Source organism: Scyliorhinus canicula, chromosome 20 (genome assembly GCF_902713615.1).
Source record: "Scyliorhinus canicula chromosome 20, sScyCan1.1, whole genome shotgun sequence".
NCBI classification, from domain to species: domain Eukaryota; kingdom Metazoa; phylum Chordata; class Chondrichthyes; order Carcharhiniformes; family Scyliorhinidae; genus Scyliorhinus; species Scyliorhinus canicula.
In genome coordinates, this window is record NC_052165.1 from 39,121,951 (window position 1) to 39,140,418 (window position 18,468).

Here is an 18,468-nt window from a genome sequence, read left to right on the forward strand (position 1 = left end):
CAAGTCTCTGGAGTGAGTCTTGAACCCACAACTTTCTGACTTGAGAACTTGATTTTAGCTCTTGGGTAACTGTCTCACCTGTTTCGTGGCCCCATGAAAAATATCTAACCGTTAAACCTTGAAACAAAATAATTGGGGAACTGGAATCCTGGTTGAAATCTGCTGATGTTCTCACCAGTAACCACAACATTACTTTATAGCATAAATTCATATTTGCTGTTAGCATTATAAAACATTAATCCAGCTGAAGGTAGAAATGTCAGTAGACCTGTCTTGTGGGCATCAAAGTACAGTTCAGGAGATTAGAGTGGATTTAATGGAAGTACTAGTATAATTTTAAACTAATCCTACTTCTAACCCCATGCCGTGGGAGCTTATGTTTCATATATTTATGCAAATTTCCTTTAAAAAAAAAAATGCAAGAGCCTGTGCCTCACCTGTCCCATTTCTCACCTGCTCCATGGCTTCACCTGACCCCAACCTCCCCTATTCCTCACCTCTCCCACAGTTCTGTCTTGATGACCCTTTATACTGCTCCACTGCCGAGTGAAATTATCCATCCCCATTCTTCCCATTAAACCCCTTTATCATGGCGCCTTAATTGTTTCTGCTCCAGTGTGAAGAGATTAGGGCAGTGTGAGAGATGGACAGTCAGGCTAAACTAAAATCACTCCATGCAAGCTCCCCCAGTACTCTTCAATGCTGACCATCTACTTTTAAATTAATTAATGCTTTAATTTGGTTTTCTGGAAGACCAGTAGTGCCCGTTTGGCTGGCTTTTCCAATCCATTATGATACTTTATTAAAAATCTTAATTATCCCCTCAATCTCAAGTGCAGCCTGGTATTTTTCGTTCCAAAATGATCCCATATCTAAGTTAACAATTATTTGGCTTTTTAACGAGCTTCTTAAATTTTTTAAAAATATTTTGGATCTGGGCTTCTTTCATGGTCTCTCTTTACCTTCCTAGTTTCTTCATATGCTCAGATCTATATGCTTTAGGAGTTTAAAAAAAAAGGGAGGTAAATGCCCAGGAGTTTGGACAGAAGTTGTTTCCCATCTTTGTGCATCTTGTTCTAAAAAAAAAGTAAGAAGTCTTACAACACCAGGTTAAAGTCCAACAGGTTTGTTTCAAACACTTGCTTTCAGAGCACTGCTCTTTCCTCACCTGAGGAAGGAGCAGTGCTCCAAAAGCTAGTGTTTGAAACAAACCTGTTGGACTTTGACCTGGTGTTGTAAGACTTCTTACTGTGCTCACCACAATCCAACGCCGGCATCTCCACATCATTAAAAAAAAGTATAAGGATAAACCCAGCAGGGGTCTTGCTTTTCTGTCTGCGAATGTTAGTTCAAATGTCTCCTGGTCCATCGAGATCCTGGTCTGTTGTGAGGGATTGGGCCAGGTTAACAGATGCAAGGCTCCCGGTGCAGCTTGGTCTTGGTGGTTGGATAGCACTTAAACACAGAGATATGGGACAAACCTTTTTTGACAGATAGAAAAATCAAATGCTAAGAATTTCTAAATGTCAACACACGTGAATGAGTGAGTAACTTGGGCAGCTTGAAAATTCATCTTTCTTAAATTGAACTAATATTTGCACAGAAAGGCAAGATTTCTCCTCTTCCACCCCCCCCCTCCCCCATACCTTTCTCTTTGATCTGTAATAACAGGCGTGTAATGAGTACAGGAATCTTTTTTCTATACTGATACATAGGAGGGTGTATACAAACACAGACTTCAAAAAAAACATTTGCTTCCAAATAAAGTTATTAAAATCAGTCCTCTGCATTCTCTTCAAATAATTGCAAAAATCCACCGGCAAGAAACTGCAAAGCACTAATCGACAACATTCCATTAATGCAGCTCACGCTGTACAGTGGATACATGCTATAAAATTGTGCGCAGTGCATGAGTTCAGATTGATGATCCAAATTTGTTGTTTTGCTTCTCAGCTCTGTGCAAAGACACAAATTTGCAGCAAGGCTTTTGAGAAAGGTTGGGGCCCTCTGCAAAACAATTACAGTAGACATTAAAATGGACAAAATAAATCAATTGCTAAATTCAATCATGTTATTGTGAAAAATATAAATACTCAAGTTTCCGATTTTGCTTGAACATTGGAAATGTTATGCACCAAGAAAAAAATATTGGTAGTTTGTTTTCAGATAGCACTATCCAATGGCAACATTAGGCAACTGCAATTTACATGGGTTCTTGTCATTAATTACAATGGAAAGTTGATATGTGACACCAAGAAGTAAGAATTGTATGGCATAAAGAGTATGCAAATGTAATACTTTTTCAAAAGAATCATGAGGCTTTTGCTTACTAATTGACAGAAATTAGCATTATCGCAAGGAGAATGAAATATGCAAGTAAGGAAATAGAAAATGCTGGGAGAAACTCAGCAGCATCTGTGGAACGAGAAACTGAGTGAACAGAGTTCTGATGAAGAGTCATATTAGACTCGAAACTTGTTTCTTTCTCCACAGATGCTGCCAAAACTGCATTTTCTGTTTTTAATTTTAGATTTCCAGCAGTATTTTGCTTTTATAAAGGTAGAGATGTTTTACTGCAGATCTACAGGACCTTGGTGTGACCGCATCTTAGGAGTACTGTGTACAGTTTTAGTCCCCTTATTTGAAAAAGGATATACCGTATATACTCGCGTATCCTTCGATCTCGCGTATCATGCGACCCCTAAATTTTCGGCCCAAAAACATGCTTTTATGGTATACCTCATGTATCATGCGAGTCACTTTTTTGACATGACAGCTGACACTCAGGTAAGCTTTCCGCCTAAAACTGCCGAATGAGAAACAGCTGGTTTGCGGTTTCTAATCACGGAACTAAACCCAATAATAAACAGTCACGGCACCTAACAGGTGACACAATCGACCCTTAGCAAAAATGGAGAAAAGATCAGCGAAGAAATATACAGCCAAATGGAAACTGTAAGTTGTTGCCGAAGCGGAACAAAGCAACAATGTTAAAGCTGGAAACCTGTTTGGTGTCGGAGAAAGCTGTGTCCGAAACTGGAGAAAGCAAAAAGAACAATTGATGGCAAGTCCTTCCTATAAATGCGCAAATCGCGGGTCGAAATGTCATTGGCCGCAGTTAGAAGATGAAGTCTCAAAGTGGGTGTCCGAAAATTGGGAAAATGGTTACATAATAACACGATCTAAAATAAGACTTTATGCTTTACGAGAAGCTAGAAACATGGGCATTCATGAGTTTACTGCAAGTCCCGGATGGTGTACGCGGTTCATGAAAAGACATGACTTTGTGTTAAGAAGAAAAACAAAAATTGGAAGATGATCAGTATGACGACTGCCTCGATGAAGAAGAATTCCAAGCTTTATTTGACGATGACAATGAAAGCGAATTCGAAGGATTTTAGTTTACCTGCATTAGTTTGTTTTAATGTTTTTACATTTTAATAAATGTTAAATAACCAATGTTTTCCTGTTTCATATATCATTATGTTCAAAAATAAATACCTGTATAACAGTTTCATTAACTACTGGATGCTATTTGACTTATCTTGGCCAGCACTTCACACCCGCAATTTTTGTATCTCGCGTATCATGCGACCCGCGAAATTTAGGCTTCAAATTAGGTGCTCAAAAGTCGCATGTTACGCGAGTATATACGGTAATTGTTTTTGCAGCTCAGCGGAGGTTCACTGGACACATTCCTGGGATGTAAGGCTTAGTTCAATGAAGAAAGGTTGAACAAGTAGGGCCTGTACCCATTGGAATTTAGAAGGTTGAGGAGTGACCTTATTGAAACATATAAGACCCTGAGGGAACTTAATAGGCTGAATATCCGGATGATGTTTCCTCCTCTTAGGGAGATAGAACTTGGCAGAGTTTAAGAATGAGGTCTCCATTTCAAGACCAAGATTAGGTTAATTTATTTTCTCTTGAGAGTCATTAGCTTATTGATTCCTCTTCCCCAGAAATGAGTGGAGGCTGGACTATTGCATTTATTCACAGCTGAGTGAGATAGATTTTCAGTAGACAATGGAGTCCAGGATTATGGAGGAGTCACAGGAAAGTGGAGGTGAGACCACAATCAGACCAGACATGATCTTAACGAGTGGCTGAGAGGCTCAAAGGGCCAAATGGCCTACTCCCAAGTTCTATGTTCCTCTCATTAGTAACTTAAAGGTCACAAATGTTTCATGGTGAATGAAATATTTTCAGAAAATGCTTTGAATAATTTTATTGGTTTCCCTCCTTTTGAGATATTAATAGCATCAAGGGGTATGGGAGAAAGCGAGAATATGGCATTGAGTTCGATGATCAGCTTATGATCGTATTGAATGGAGGAGCAGGCTTAAAGGGCCGAATGGCCTATTCCTACTCCTAGTTTCTATGCTTCCAAGAAGATTGCATTAGACAATAATTGCCAAACTATCAGATGGCAATGAGTAATTATATGCAAAAATAAAGTTTTACAGGATGTATATTTACTACAGGATTTCACATTGCCTTGCTCATGGTAAGTTTGGAATGCAGACATTATGTAATTCACAAGGGTTTTTTTTGCAGCTGAAGTGTATCCTGTCAAATTACTAGGTGCAATTCTTTGCATTCTTGAAGTTGATGCTTGGGACCATCCAGTCCAGTATTATTTATAGTAACTGAGATCCAGTTGTCTTAACCGACAGGTATTTTCTGACCAACATTGATGGCATGCTAGATGTAAATGAAAGTATCTTCCTTTCTTAGATCACAGAGGATCTCCCATGGCATTGCGTGCGTAAATTGGATGTGCACAATGTATTCTGCTGCTAAACCGAAGAAGATATATCCCTGTCTTATTCAATGTTAGTGTCACCAACGAGACCGGTATCATTGCCCGGAGCTAGTGGCCTCTGAGAGGCTGATGATGGCCATTGATGTGGTGGAGACTGGAAACTGAGGGATGTGGTCATGGAAAAACTATTTTTGATCATATGTGATTGAGAAGTGTTACAAGAAGTATGTTAGCACATTGCAGACACGACTTTAAATATACTGCTTAATTCAAATATAAATCATGAGAGCTCTAGGCAGAGCAGATGGACAGGAACGTTTTACCTTGGGAGAAGGGTCGAGAACCAGAGGACACGGATTTGGGATCATTGGCAAAAAAAGAACTAGCAGCAGCATCAAAATCTTTTTGTGCAGTGGGCGAGCGGTTGAAATCTGGAATGCAATGCCGAGAGGCAAATTCAATCATAACTTTCAGAATTGGCTAAACCCCTGAATTGAAAACAACATTTTTAGGATTATTGATCACGGTCAGGATATTGGGGCCAGTTAAATTGCTCTTATAGAGAGCCAGCTCCTGTCCAATAGGTCAAATGATCTCCATTTGTGCTGTTGTTTGATTCTGTGCGCAGGATTCTCTGACCGCCCCCCGCCGGGTTGGAGAATCCCCGGGGAGGCGGCGCGAATCTCGCCCTGACGCCAGCTGCTGTATCCTCAGGCGTCGGTTTTTAGACGGGGGCTGGGTTTACGCCTACTCCGTTCGGGGGCTGTTGGTAGCGGCCCCCCAGCAATTCTCTGGGCCCCGGTGGGCCGAGCGGCCGTCTGTTTTTGGCTAGGCCAGCTGGCGTGGGTTACGCATGGTCCCACATGGCGGGACCTGGCAGGTAAGTCAGCGGGGGCAGTCCTTGAGGGGGTGGGGGGAGCAGGGTGATCCGACCGCGGAGGGGGAGCAGGGTGATCCGACCTCGGAGGGGGCCCCCTGGCCTGCGATCGTGATCAACCGATCTGCAGGTGGGCCTGTGCCGTGGGGGCACTCTTTCCACACCGGCCCCTGTAGGGCTCTGCCATGGCCGGCGGGGAGAAGAGAACCCTCCGCACATGTGCCAAAATTCACCGGCTGGTGTGTGAACCACGCGGCGGTTCCGCGCATGCACAAGATCATGCCGGCCCTTCAGTGCATGCGTGTACTCGCGGCGTCCCTTCGGCGACAGTTGGAGCGGCGCCAACCCCTCCAGCGTCCACCTAGCCCCAGAGATGGGTGAGAATTCCGCACTTTTGGGGGCTTTTGACGCCAGAGTGGTTGGCGCCGGTTCTCCTGCCGGTGTGGGGACAGTCCCCGGAAGGGAGAATCCTGTAATATAAGTTTTCCCATGTCATTATATCTGATGGGTTGAAGGTTTTGTAGAACAGCATGTTGTGCTAGGTAGCTACCATCGTGGATTCCTCGGCAATGGAACTGGCTCTGGAGACAAGAACTAACCTGAGCCCCAAAACCCTAACCCTGTCCCAGGTGAATTGGCAGCTTGTCTTTACTACACCTGATCCCTGTGTATTAGTCCCCTAGCTGGTATTAACTTCAATCTGTCCAGAGGAGATACCGAGAGCGGCTTCTTTACCTGGGTTACTGTCTCCCAAATTTCTTAATCTGCCTCAGCAATAGCGGGCAACTGAAATAAAAGCAGGATATTGAAACACGTGTTTTCACATTAGCTGATGCCACATCCTACAAACAAAAAGGACCTTCCTGGCTATCAGAAATAAATGCATTTATTATATAGTAAACATAGTGAATCATAGAATTTAGAGTGCAGAAGGAGGCCTTTTGGCCCATCGAATCTGCATTGGCCATTGGACTCAGATTTAGGGGCAGCACGGTAGCATGGTGGTTAGCATAAATACTTCACAGCTCCAGGGTCCCATGTTCGATTCCCGGCTGGGTCACTGTCTGTGCGGAGTCTGCACGTCCTCCCCGTGTGTGCGTGGGTTTCCTCCGGGTGTTCCGGTTTCCTCCCACAGTCCAAAGATGTGAGGGTTAGGTGGATTGGCCATGCTAAATTGCCCGTAGTGTCCTAAAAAGTAAGGTTAAGGGGGGGTTGTTGGGTTACGGGTACAGGGTGGATACGTGGGTTTGAGTAGGGTGATCATTGCTCGGCACAACATCGAGGGCCAAAGGGCCTGTTCTGTGCTGTACTGTTCTATGTTCTATGAAAGAGCACCCCACTTAAGCCCACCTAACCTCCACATCTTTGGACTGTGGTAGGAACCCGGTCACACGGGGAGGATGTGCAGACTCTGCACAGACAGTGACCCAAACTGTGAATCGAACCTGGGACCCTGGAGCTGTGAAGCAACTGTGCTAGCTACCGTGCTGCCCATTACTTTATCAGAGAGCCTTTGGTCAATAATGATTTGGTGGGGAGGTGGAACAAATCCCTGAAAACTGAGTTCTCCCTCCTTAGGAATCTGGGAACTTCACCAACCATCGCTGGAGGAGGTTCTGTGGGATCGGACTGTGCACTGAGGGAGGAGGCTGTGGGATCGGACTGTGCACTGAGGGAGGAGGCTGTGGGATCGGACTGTGCACTGAGGGAGGAGGCTGTGTGGGATCGGACTGTGTACTGAGGGAGGAGACTGGGATCGGAGTGTGCACTGAGGGAGGAGGCTGTATGGGATCGGACTGTGCACTGAGGGAGGAGGCTATGTGGGATCGGACTGTTCGCTGAGGGAGGAGACTGGGATCGGACTGTGCAGTGAGGGAGGAGGCTCTGTGGGATCGGACTGTGCACTGAGGGAGGAGACTGTGGGATCGGACTGTGCAGTGAGGGAGGAGGCTGTATGGGATCGGACTGTGCGCTGAGGAAGAAGGCTGTGGGATCGGACTGTGCGCTGAGGGAGGAGGCTGTATGGGATCGGACTGTGCACTGAGGGAGGAGGCTATGTGGGATCGGACTGTTCGCTGAGGGAGGAGACTGTGGGATCGGACTGTGCAGTGAGGGAGGAGGCTCTTGGGATCGGACTGTGCAGTGAGGGAGGAGGTTCTGTGGGATCGGACTGCGCTGAGCAAGGAGGCTGTGGGATCGGACTGTGCGCTGAGGGAGGAGGATCTGTGGGACTGGACTGTGCGCTGAGGAAGGAGGCTGTGGGATCGGACTGTGCGCTGAGGGAGGAGGCTGTGGGATCGGACTGTGCACTGAGGGAGGAGGCTGTGTGGGATCAGACTGCGCTGAGGGAGTTGGCAGTGGGATCGGACTGTGCACCGAGAGAGGAGACTGTGTGGGATCGGACTGTGCACTGAGGGAGGAGGCTGTGGGATCGGACTGTGCGCTGAGGAAGGAGGCTGTGGGATCGGACTGTGCGCTGAGGGAGGAGGCTGTGGGATCGGACTGTGCACTGAGGGAGGAGGCTGTGTGGGATCAGACTGCGCTGAGGGAGTTGGCAGTGGGATCGGACTGTGCACTGAGAGAGGAGACTGTGTGGGATCGGACTGTGCACTGAGGGAGGAGGCTGTGGGATCGGACTGTGCACTGAGGGAGGAGGCTGTGTGGGATCGGACTGTGCACTGAGGGAGGAGGCTGTATGGGATCGGACTGTGCACTGAGGGAGGAGGCTGTGGGATCGGACTGTTCGCTGAGGGAGGAGACTGGGATCGGACTGTGCACTGAGGGAGGAGGCTGTATGGGATCGGACTGTGCACTGAGGGTGGAGGCTGTGGGATCGGACTGTGCACTGAGGGAGGAGGCTGTGTGGGATCGGACTGTGCACTGAGGGAGGAGACTGGGATCGGACTGTGCACTGAGGAAGGAGGCTGTGGGATCGGACTGTGCACTGAGGAAGGAGGCTGTGGGATCGGACTGTGCGCTGAGGGAGGAGACTGGGATCGGACTGTGCACTGAGGGAGGAGACTGTGTGGGATCGGACTGTGCACTGAGGGAGGAGGCTCTGTGGGATCGGACTGTGCACTGAGGGAGGAGACTGGGTTCGGACTGTGCGTTGAGGGAGGAGACTGTGGGATCAGACTGCGCTGAGGGAGTTGGCAGTGGGATCGGACTGTGCACTGAGAGAGGAGACTGTGTGGGATCGGACTGTGCACTGAGAGAGGAGACTGTGGGATCGGACGACGCGCTGAGGGAGGAGGCTGTGTGGGATCGGACTGTGCACTGAGGAAGGAGACTGTGGGATCGGACTGTGCGCTGAGGGAGGAGGCTGTGGGATCGGACTGTGCACTGAGGGAGGAGGCTGTTTGGGATCGGACTGCGTACTGAGGGAGGAGACTAGGATCGGACTGTGCATTGAGGGAGGAGACTGTGGGATCGGACTGTACATTGAGGGAGGAGACTGTGGGATCGGACTGTGCACTGAGGGAGGAGACTGTGGGATCGGACTGTACATTGAGGGAGGAGACTGTGGGATCGGACTGTGCACTGAGGGAGGAGACTGTTGGATCGGACTGTGCACTGAGGGTGGAGGCTGTGGGGTCGGTCTGTGCACTGAGGGAGGGGGCTGTGTGGGAAAAGACTGCGCTGAGGGAGGAGACTGTGTGGGATTGGACTGTGCACTGAGGGAGGAGGCTGTGGGATCGGACTGTGCACTGAGGGAGGAGACTGTGTGGGATCGGACTGTGCACTGAGGGAGGAGGCTGTGTGGGATCGGACTGTGCACTGAGGGAGGAGGCTGTGTGGGATCGGACTGTGCACTGAGGGAGGAGGCTGTGTGGGATCGGACTGTGCACTGAGGGAGGAGGCTGTATGAGATCGGACTGTGCACTGAGGGAGGAGGCTGTGGGATCGGACTGTGCACTGAGGGAGGAGGCTGTGGGATCGGACTGTGCACTGAGGGTGGAGGCTGTGGGATCGGGCTGTACATTGAGGGAGGAGACTGTGTGGGATCGGACTGTGCACTGAGGGAGGAGGCTGTGGGATCGGGCTGTGCGCTGAGGGAGGAGACTGTGGGATCGGACTGTGCACTGAGGGAGGAGACTGTGGGATCGGGCTGTGCGCTGAGGGAGGGGGCTGTGTGGGATCGGACTGTGCACTGAGGGAGGGGGCTGTGTGGGATCGGACTGTGCACTGAGGGAGGAGGCTGTGGGATCGGGCTGTGCGCTGAGGGAGGAGACTGTGGGATCGGGCTGTGCGCTGAGGGTGGAGGCTGTGGGATCGGACTGTGCACTGAGGGAGGAGATCTCTGGGATCGGACTGTACATTGAGGGAGGAGACTGTGGGACCGAACTGCGCACTGAGGGAGGAGACTGTGGGATCGGACTGTGCACTGAGGGAGGAGACTGTGGGATCGGACTGTACATTGAGGGAGGAGACCTGTGGGATCGGACTGTACATTGAGGGAAGAGACTGTGGGATCGGACTGTACATTGAGGGAGGAGACTGTGGGATCGGACTGTGCACTGAGGGAGGAGACTGTTGGATCGGACTGTGCACTGAGGGTGGAGACTGTTGGATCGGACTGTGCGCTGAGGGAGGAGGCTGTGGGATCGGACTGTGCAGTGAGGGAGGAGACTGTGGGATCGGACTGTGCACTGAGGGAGGAGACTGTTGGATCGGACTGTGCACTGAGGGAGGAGACTGTTGGATCGGACTGTGCACTGAGGGAGGAGGCTGTGGGATCGGACTGTGCGCTGACGGAGGAGACTGGGATCGGATTGTGCACTAAGGGAGGAGACTGTGTGGGACCGGACTGTGTTTTAGTTTCCTGGGACTCGCAGCGAGTGACCGGTAGCGTTTTCCTGCGGAGGTTGTAAGTTTCTCGTAAGTTTAGTTCAGTTTCTTGTCAGTTTGAGGTGAATAACCGGGAGGTTTGTTTAAATTGATGAAGTTATCTTATTGACGTGTAACCAACCCACACGATCTATTCTAGCCGTTTCTTGTTAAATTTCTATTGTGGAAAATTCAAAGGAAAGACATTTGTGTGTTTGGAGCAAATTTAAGGTTTGCTTAATTTAAGTTTGAATGATATTATTCCGGGACTGAATCATTTGTGTGCACCTCGGTCCAGTCCTCCCACCTACACGACAAAACTGGTTACACTTCAAAAGTACTTCATTGACTATAAAGCGCTTTGAGAGGTCCTGTGATGATGAAATGCGTCACATACAGATCTTTTAAGCCCTTTACTCCATCTGAATCTACATTTCATCTGCCCTCTGTGTGCTGTGAACAAAATTATGGGGAACATAAGGTAGGTAGTAAGAAACTTTTCTCCTTAGTAGAGGAGTCAATGACCAGGGAGATAAGGGGTTTAGAGGGGATTTGAGGAAAACCTTTTTGGAAACATAGAAAATAGGAGCAGGAGTAGGCCACTCAGCCCTTCAAGCCTGATCTACCATTCATTTTGATCATAGCTGATCATCGAACATAGTAACCTGTTCATGCATTTCCCCATATCCTTTGATGCTTGTTGCCCCAAGTGCCAAACTCCTTCTTGAAAACATGCAGTTTTGGCCTCAACTGCTTTCTGTGGTAGAGAATTCCACAGCCTCACCACTCTCTGGGTGAAGAAATTTCTACTTATCTCAGCCCTAAATTGTTTAACTTTAGACTGTGACCCCTGGTTCTGGACTCCCCCACCATCGGGAACATCCTTCCTGTTTAGTCCTGTTGGAATTTTAGAGATTTTTCCAAACTCCAAAAACATGACCCTAATTGACTCAATCTTTTCCTGATAATTAGTCCCATTATCCCAGGAATCAGCCTGGTTTCACCCAGTGGGTGGTGGGAATCTGGAACTCGCTGCTTGAAAGGATGGTAGAGGTGGGAACCCTCCCAACATTTAAGAAGCATTTAAATGAGCACTTTAAATGCCAGAGCATACACGGCTATGGACCAAATGCTGGAAAGTGGGATTAGGATAGGTGCTGATGGCCGGCAGAGACACGATGGGCCAAAGGGTCTCTTTCCATGCTGTAAAACCCGATGACTATGATAATGGGCTGAAGAGATTGACTGGTGTGATATATGAATCTTTTTGCTTTTCATAGAATCTCTGTGCAAAAGGCATTAGTGCTGCCTCACAGTGCCAGGGATCCGAGTCTGATACCAACCTTGGATGACTGTGTGGAGTTTGATCTTTTTCCCTGTGTTTGCGTGGATTTCCTCGGGTGCTCCGGTTTCCTCCCACATTCCAAAGATGTGCAAATTCGGTGGGGTTATGGGGTTACGGGCTAGGGAGGGGGAGTGGACCTGGGTAGGGATGGTCTTTCAAAGGGCCAGTACAGACTCTACCGCAGAATAGCCTCGTTCTGCACTATGGGAATTCTATTCGGCCCATTGAGACTGCACTGACCCTCTGAAAGAGCACTGCTACCTTGGCCCACTTCCCCACCCGAGCACCGTAACCCCAAAACCTCACCTCATAGAACATAGGAAAATACAGCACAGAACAGGCCCTTCGGGCCATGATGTTGTGCTGAACTTTTGTCCGAGATTAAGAACAAATTAATCTGCACCCCATCATTCTATGTACCTATCCAATAGCCGCTTGAAGGTCCCTAATGTTTCCGACTCAACTACTTCCACAGGCAGTGCATTCCATGCCCCCTCTACTCTCTGGGTAAAAAACCTACCTCTGACCCGGGTCCCTGGCACTGTGAGGCAGCAGTGTTAACGCTTGTGCCACCTTGCTGCCTAGTATGTGCACTGCCTTTGTCACACTTGTTCTTCTGTCACACATTCCCTTTACTTTTGTAGCACCTTTAAGTAAGACACTTTCAACCAGTCTCTAACCCCCAGTCTGAGCATTTTGCTTCCAGTTTGTGACAATCTTTAAGTCTCAATTTTGGTAACAAACCACAGTCTGAAAACTTATCTGTTGACTTTGGAAAACTTTCACGCACTATGTTGAATTCCCAGCACAAAATTAGTTATTTATTTTTTTTAAATCGATTAAATGTGTCAGCTCACATGATCTTCAGAGACCAGTTGGATAAATACACATGTAAGCCATGGTTCATGCTATAAACTGTTATTTATTAACCAGTAGCTGGATAATTGAAACATTTTTGAATAATTGAAACATAATTGAAGAAAAGTTATAATTGTCTTGATGAACGATTCTCTGTCTGTAGAAAGACAAGCCATTGCAGCTAATGTACCGAAATAACTAAATTGGAGATAGAATTCCTGAATAATCATCCTTCTGTCAATTTGTTGATTTTAAGGAGTGTCTGAAAGGGAGTGGGGTTGTTGGGGTAGAGAGACCGAAAGGTTTATTTACATAATTTTTATTTACTTTATTTCTTAAGATGAATGTAAAATTTAAACAAGAATGATGCAAAATTGTTTTCAGAAAATGAACCCCAGCTGGGTTTCGATCTATCCAGCTCATTGTTTATATTCCAGACTTGCTTTGGAAGCTTTACACCGCAGTGTACTTCATCGCTTTTATACAAAATACGATAAAAAAAAATAAAGTATTTAATTGACTTTTTTAATCCTTTCATTGGGTGTGGGCGTCCTTAAATTGCTCCTTAATGTCCAAAAGGTTAGGTTGATTGGACAATCTAAAATTGCCCCTAGTGTCCAAACGTTTATGTGGATTGGCCATGCTAAGATTGCCCCCAGTGTCCAAAGACATGCAGGTTAGGTGGATTGGCCATGATCGATGCGCGGGATTGCAGCAGGGGGTGAGCCTGGATGGAGTGCTCTTTTGGAGGGTTGGTGCCGACTCGATAGGTCGGATAAGTAGGGATTCTATGATAGAGAAGGGGTGATTGGATAGCTCTTTCAAACAGCTAGCACGGACATAATAGTAATAACCTTTTTTATTGTCACAATTAGACTTACATTAATACTGTAATGAAGTTACTGTGAAAAGCCCCTAGTCACCATATTCCGGCGCCTGTTCGAGTACATAGAGGGAGAATTCAGAATTCTCAGCCGGTACGGGAATTGAACCCGTGCTGCTGGCCTTGTTCTGCATTATTAACCAGCTGTCTAGCCCACTGAGCTAAACCAGCCCTGGACTGGTTTATGATGGGCTGAATGGCCTCATTTTGTGTTGCATAAATCTGTGGTATATTTGATATCTCCAACCATTGTCCAGTCTCCTGTTTGCCCTGATTTAGGTCTGTGCTGTACCGATGAAATGCTGAAACGAACGTTGATTGTGTTCCAGGCCTAAATCACACCAAATTTAATCTTTTTTAAGGCTTCACGTTATAACAATTAATTTCTATTGGCAAACTAAAGTTTTGTTTTGCTTTCTCTTTTTTTTAAAAACAATTACTTTCTTTTCAATAAAGCAGAGAGTGGTGGAAATATTCAGCTGGCATAGTAACATCTGTGAGAGAGAAACTAAGTCAGTGTTTCAGGTTGATGTCTGATTACAACTTGTGATAAAATCAGACTGTAAGACAGCATGTGATCCTCCTTGCTGCTTTATCTGTTTTAATGGTGAATCTCTTACCCCTAACAATACTTAAATTGTACCACTGACTGATAGACAGAAAAAATACTTTTCCTTTATGAAGCATTTTATCACCTCACTCACACCATCACCCAAAGATTCACACACAATGAATTGGTTTCCAGTTTAACCTCTGTTATTTTCAGAGAGGGCGACCATCCTGCCCACACTATTGTTTTATGAGCAAACATAGGCAAATGGAATGAAGCTAAACGAAGATGCTGAATCCCATGAACTGTTAGTTGCATGCAGTTGATTGGCTGCGAATTGCTAAAGGCCACCGCATAATTCTGCTTGTGGTTTTAAAAATATTTTTTCTTGCATCTTTCTAGTTTCTTGCGTGTTGTGGCTGCTGCTGTACTTTTTTCCCATGTGGTTTACAACCAGTTGTCCCCTTCAACCTTCTTGCTAGTACAAGTCCTTTGCCTCTGTTCCTTACATGGTTTATCAGGGATCTCATTTAGGGAGTGGATCGTGGTCTCTGAGTTAAGACACGGCCACATTCAGTTGAAGACGCATATGCTGCATTTTGCGACAAAAAGATCATCTTAAAACAGAGAAACAGAAAGTATAATTCAGTGGAATATAAGGAAGTTACGAGACTGTTCAGAATAGCTAAAACACGATTTAAGGTTAAGATCGTGGGAGTTTAGAGCACATTGTCATAGAAACACAATGAAAGAGACTATTCAGCGCATAGGGTCCTCTGCTGAAAAGCTTTTATGAATAGATATTTGGAGCAAACAGCAGGTAGGGATGCAGAAAAATACCTGAAGTGGGTGAGACAATATAAAAGTGACCCAGATCCTGAACGGTTTCTCGATGTGAATGTGGGTTTCTTTACAGAGGAAACCACAATGTACTATTGCAATACAATGATAGCAATTCTAGAGCAGATAAATATACAGAATGTTATAAATGACAATTCAGATTGTGACAGATTGCAATAATAATAATCTTTATTATTGTCTCAAGTCGGTTTACATTAAAACTGCAATTAAGTCACTGTGAAAATCCTCTAGTTGCCACACTCCGGCGCCTGTTCTGGTACAAAGAGGGAGAATTCAGAATGTCCAATTCACCGAATAAGCACGTGTTTGTGACTTCTGGGAGGAAACCAGAGCACCCGGAGGAAACCCACGCAGGCACAGGGAGAACATGCAGACTCCGCACAGACAGTGACCCAAGCGGGAATCGAACGTGGGTCCTGGCTCTGTGAAGCAACAGTGCTGACCACTGTGCTACCGTGTCACCCAAGCACTCAAAGAAGAGAGAACACAGCTCTGATAGACACAGGTGCGAGGCAAGGAAGTGACAAATGGCAGCAGACAGTCCCAAACTGTCAGGCACATTTAGGAATTTGTTAGAAACTCAATAATTCCTCAAGGATTAGAGGCACATTGGCACAGTGGTTAGCACTGCTGCTTCACAGCGCCAGGTACCCGGGTTTGATTCCGGCCTTGGGTGACTGTGTGGAGTTTGGGCTGTCTCCCAGTCTCTGCGTGGGATCCTCCGGGTGCTCTGGTTTGTCCCCACAGCCCAAAGATGTGCAGGTTAGGTCGATTGGCCATGCTAAATTGCCCCTTCGTGTCCAAAGATATTCAGGTTAGGTGGGGTTACAGGGATAGGGCGGGAGAGTGGGCCTGGGTAGTATGTTGTTTCAGAGGGTTGGTGCAGACTTGATGGGCTGACAGTCCTCCTTCTGCACTGTAGGGATTCTATGGAATAAGGATAGTCTTTACAAAAAATAATAAGAGGTTTACAGATACCTGTGGGGACAACATCCAGATCTGACGTCTGTACTATGTCAACATTGGCATCCGTCTAAAGGAGGGAAACATCATGAGGAATAGATATATTTAAGGTACAATGAGTTGAAACAAAAATAAATTAAAAAAACATACAGGTTGAGGTGAAATAAGGCAGGAGGAGGTTCATATGAAGCATTAATCGAATAGGCTGCATGGACCAATTTGATGCTGTAAAATGCTATGTAATATCAAATAATTAGGAGGAATTACTATGGGCTGAATTTTACGTGCCCCCCCCCCGCAGAAATGAATCGGAGTGTAAGCTTCTCAGTGTGGGTGATGGAGAATAGGAAATAAATGACTTTTGAATGTTGAAATTTGAATGTTTTACAAAGCTGACAAATCCTCAATGGGACTACTCAATGTAGGTGAAACCCAGACACTGCCAGTGAGCAGAATCCCAATTTTGGTGCTGCTATTGAGCAGATGCAGAGTGTTATTTAGGAATACCTCACAGGGATAGAAACCATCATAGACTGTTATTACTTGACATCAAGCACCTATTCAAGAACTGCAGGAACAGGGGGCTGACCAGACCATGCTATTATGCTACAAGCTGGAATAATACCTTTGTACACATTTTCCCTTCAATGAAGAACAATCTTCAAGGAAGCATGATCCTCCCCAGGCACCGCTGCCCGGAGAATGTTCCCAGGACCAATACTTCAGCCCTTCTGTATCTTACAAGCCCTCCGTAACACCCTTCGCAACCCCTTCCTCCCCCCACCCCCACCCCAACTCAGCAATTTGGAGATATGGAGAAATGTTTGCACATGGTGATAACATCCAGTTTAACCTCTCCACTGTCTCTTTTGACCACCCGCTCTGCTCTCCACCACCTCCCCATGCTGCTTGTTTGTGCGCTCAACATCCAGTTTTGGATCAGCTTTGACTTCTTCCTTTCAATATCACCTGACAAAGCACTTCCCAAAACCTATTCACCAACTACAAGGCACAAGTCAGAAGTGTGATGAAATCCTCTGCACTTGCTTGGATGAGTGCGGTTCAACTTGCCTGGCCAAGCGCAGCGCCAAGAAACTTGACATAAGTAGGATGAAGCAGCTGGCTTGATGGGCATCCAATCCACCAGCTTAAACACTCGCTTCCTCTCCCACCGACACACAGTGGCAGTGTACCATCTACGTGACACATCACAGCAACTCGCTAAGACTCCTTTGGCAACACCTTCTAAACTCAAAGCATCTACCACCTAGCATGACAACAGCAGATGCATGGGAAGATCACCGCCTTCAAGTTCCCCTCCAAGTCTCACCCCATCCTGATTTGCAAGTATATCACGGTCCCTTCACTGCCACTGGGTCAAAATCCTGGAACTCCCTCCCTAACAGCACCGTGGGTGTACCTACACCACATGGACTGTCGCAGTTGAAAAAAGCAGCTCACCACCACCTCCTCGAGGGCAATTAGGGATGGACAATAAATGCTGGCACCCACATCCCAGCAACAAATAAAAGAAAAATCTATATTTTATTAGTGTATTTCTTGGTTTTGGACATTCAAGTAAGTTTCTTGTTGTTTAGGTGGCAGCACCGTGGTTTGAAGTCCAAACCATTTGTTCACAGATTCCTTGAGAAACCAGCTGGGCTGGTTAGGATAGAAACATATATTTTTTTGTTGACAGTCAGTTCTTTCCAGTCATCCACTTGTACACTTACATTTTCCAATTGTTGACTCTGTTGGTAAGAATTGGGTGGATTTGGTTGTTAAGAATAATAAATTCATGAATAAATCATCTGGAGAACACTATGTCAATAGTACAACAGACATAATATAGAAAGAGCAAACAGGATGTGGTTTATCTTCCTGGAATTTAATAAAATCAGACAAAAGAGAACAACGCTGGCATAAGAAAATGATCTCACCACAACAGTCCTGGGTATCATTAGCTTGAAAGCTGACACTGGTAGCATGCAGAACGGTATTTGATTTGTATTACTCAACATATGTGAATGGAAAGGGCACCAAATCTATCTAAAATTATTAGCCTTTCCTGTTTCTTTTAAGGGTGTGTAGCATTAGTGATTGCATACCCTCTGTATCCATAGATTCATGGAATTTGATCCCTTATATCTATGCCAGGTCTCTGAAAACTTTACTTTTACTCCCATTTATAATAATAATAATCTTTGTTAGTGTCACAAGTAGGCTTACGCAAGTAGGCTGCAATGAAGTTATTGTGAAAATCCTCTAGTTGCCACATTCCGGCGCCTGTTCACGTAACAAGTACGTCTTTCGGGACTTATTGGAGGAAACCCGGAGGAAACCCATGCAGACACGGGGAGAGCATGCAGACTCCGCACAGACACTGGCCTGAGCCAGGAATCGAACCCGGGTCCCTGGTGCTGTGAAGCAACAGTGCTAACCACTGTGCCACCGTGTCGCCCGTTTCTAAGCCCTTTTAAGTTTTTTCACCAAATATTTTTTCCTCTTCCCTTTGAGAAGCTGGTGGGAATTCTTCTCT

The 18,468-nt window shown here is 46.3% G+C and overlaps 1 protein-coding gene across 1 annotated transcript in view; it reads left to right on the plus strand.

Annotated features, from left to right (window-relative positions):
- The first annotated feature begins 10,787 nt into the window (after positions 1–10,787).
- cracr2aa (calcium release activated channel regulator 2Aa) overlaps positions 10,788–18,468 on the plus strand; it is a 123,043-nt gene continuing 115,362 nt past the window's right edge. The window contains exon 1 of the mRNA XM_038781279.1: positions 10,788–10,950. The gene's annotated coding sequence lies outside the window, so the exon portion shown is untranslated. The remainder of the gene's footprint in view (positions 10,951–18,468) is intronic.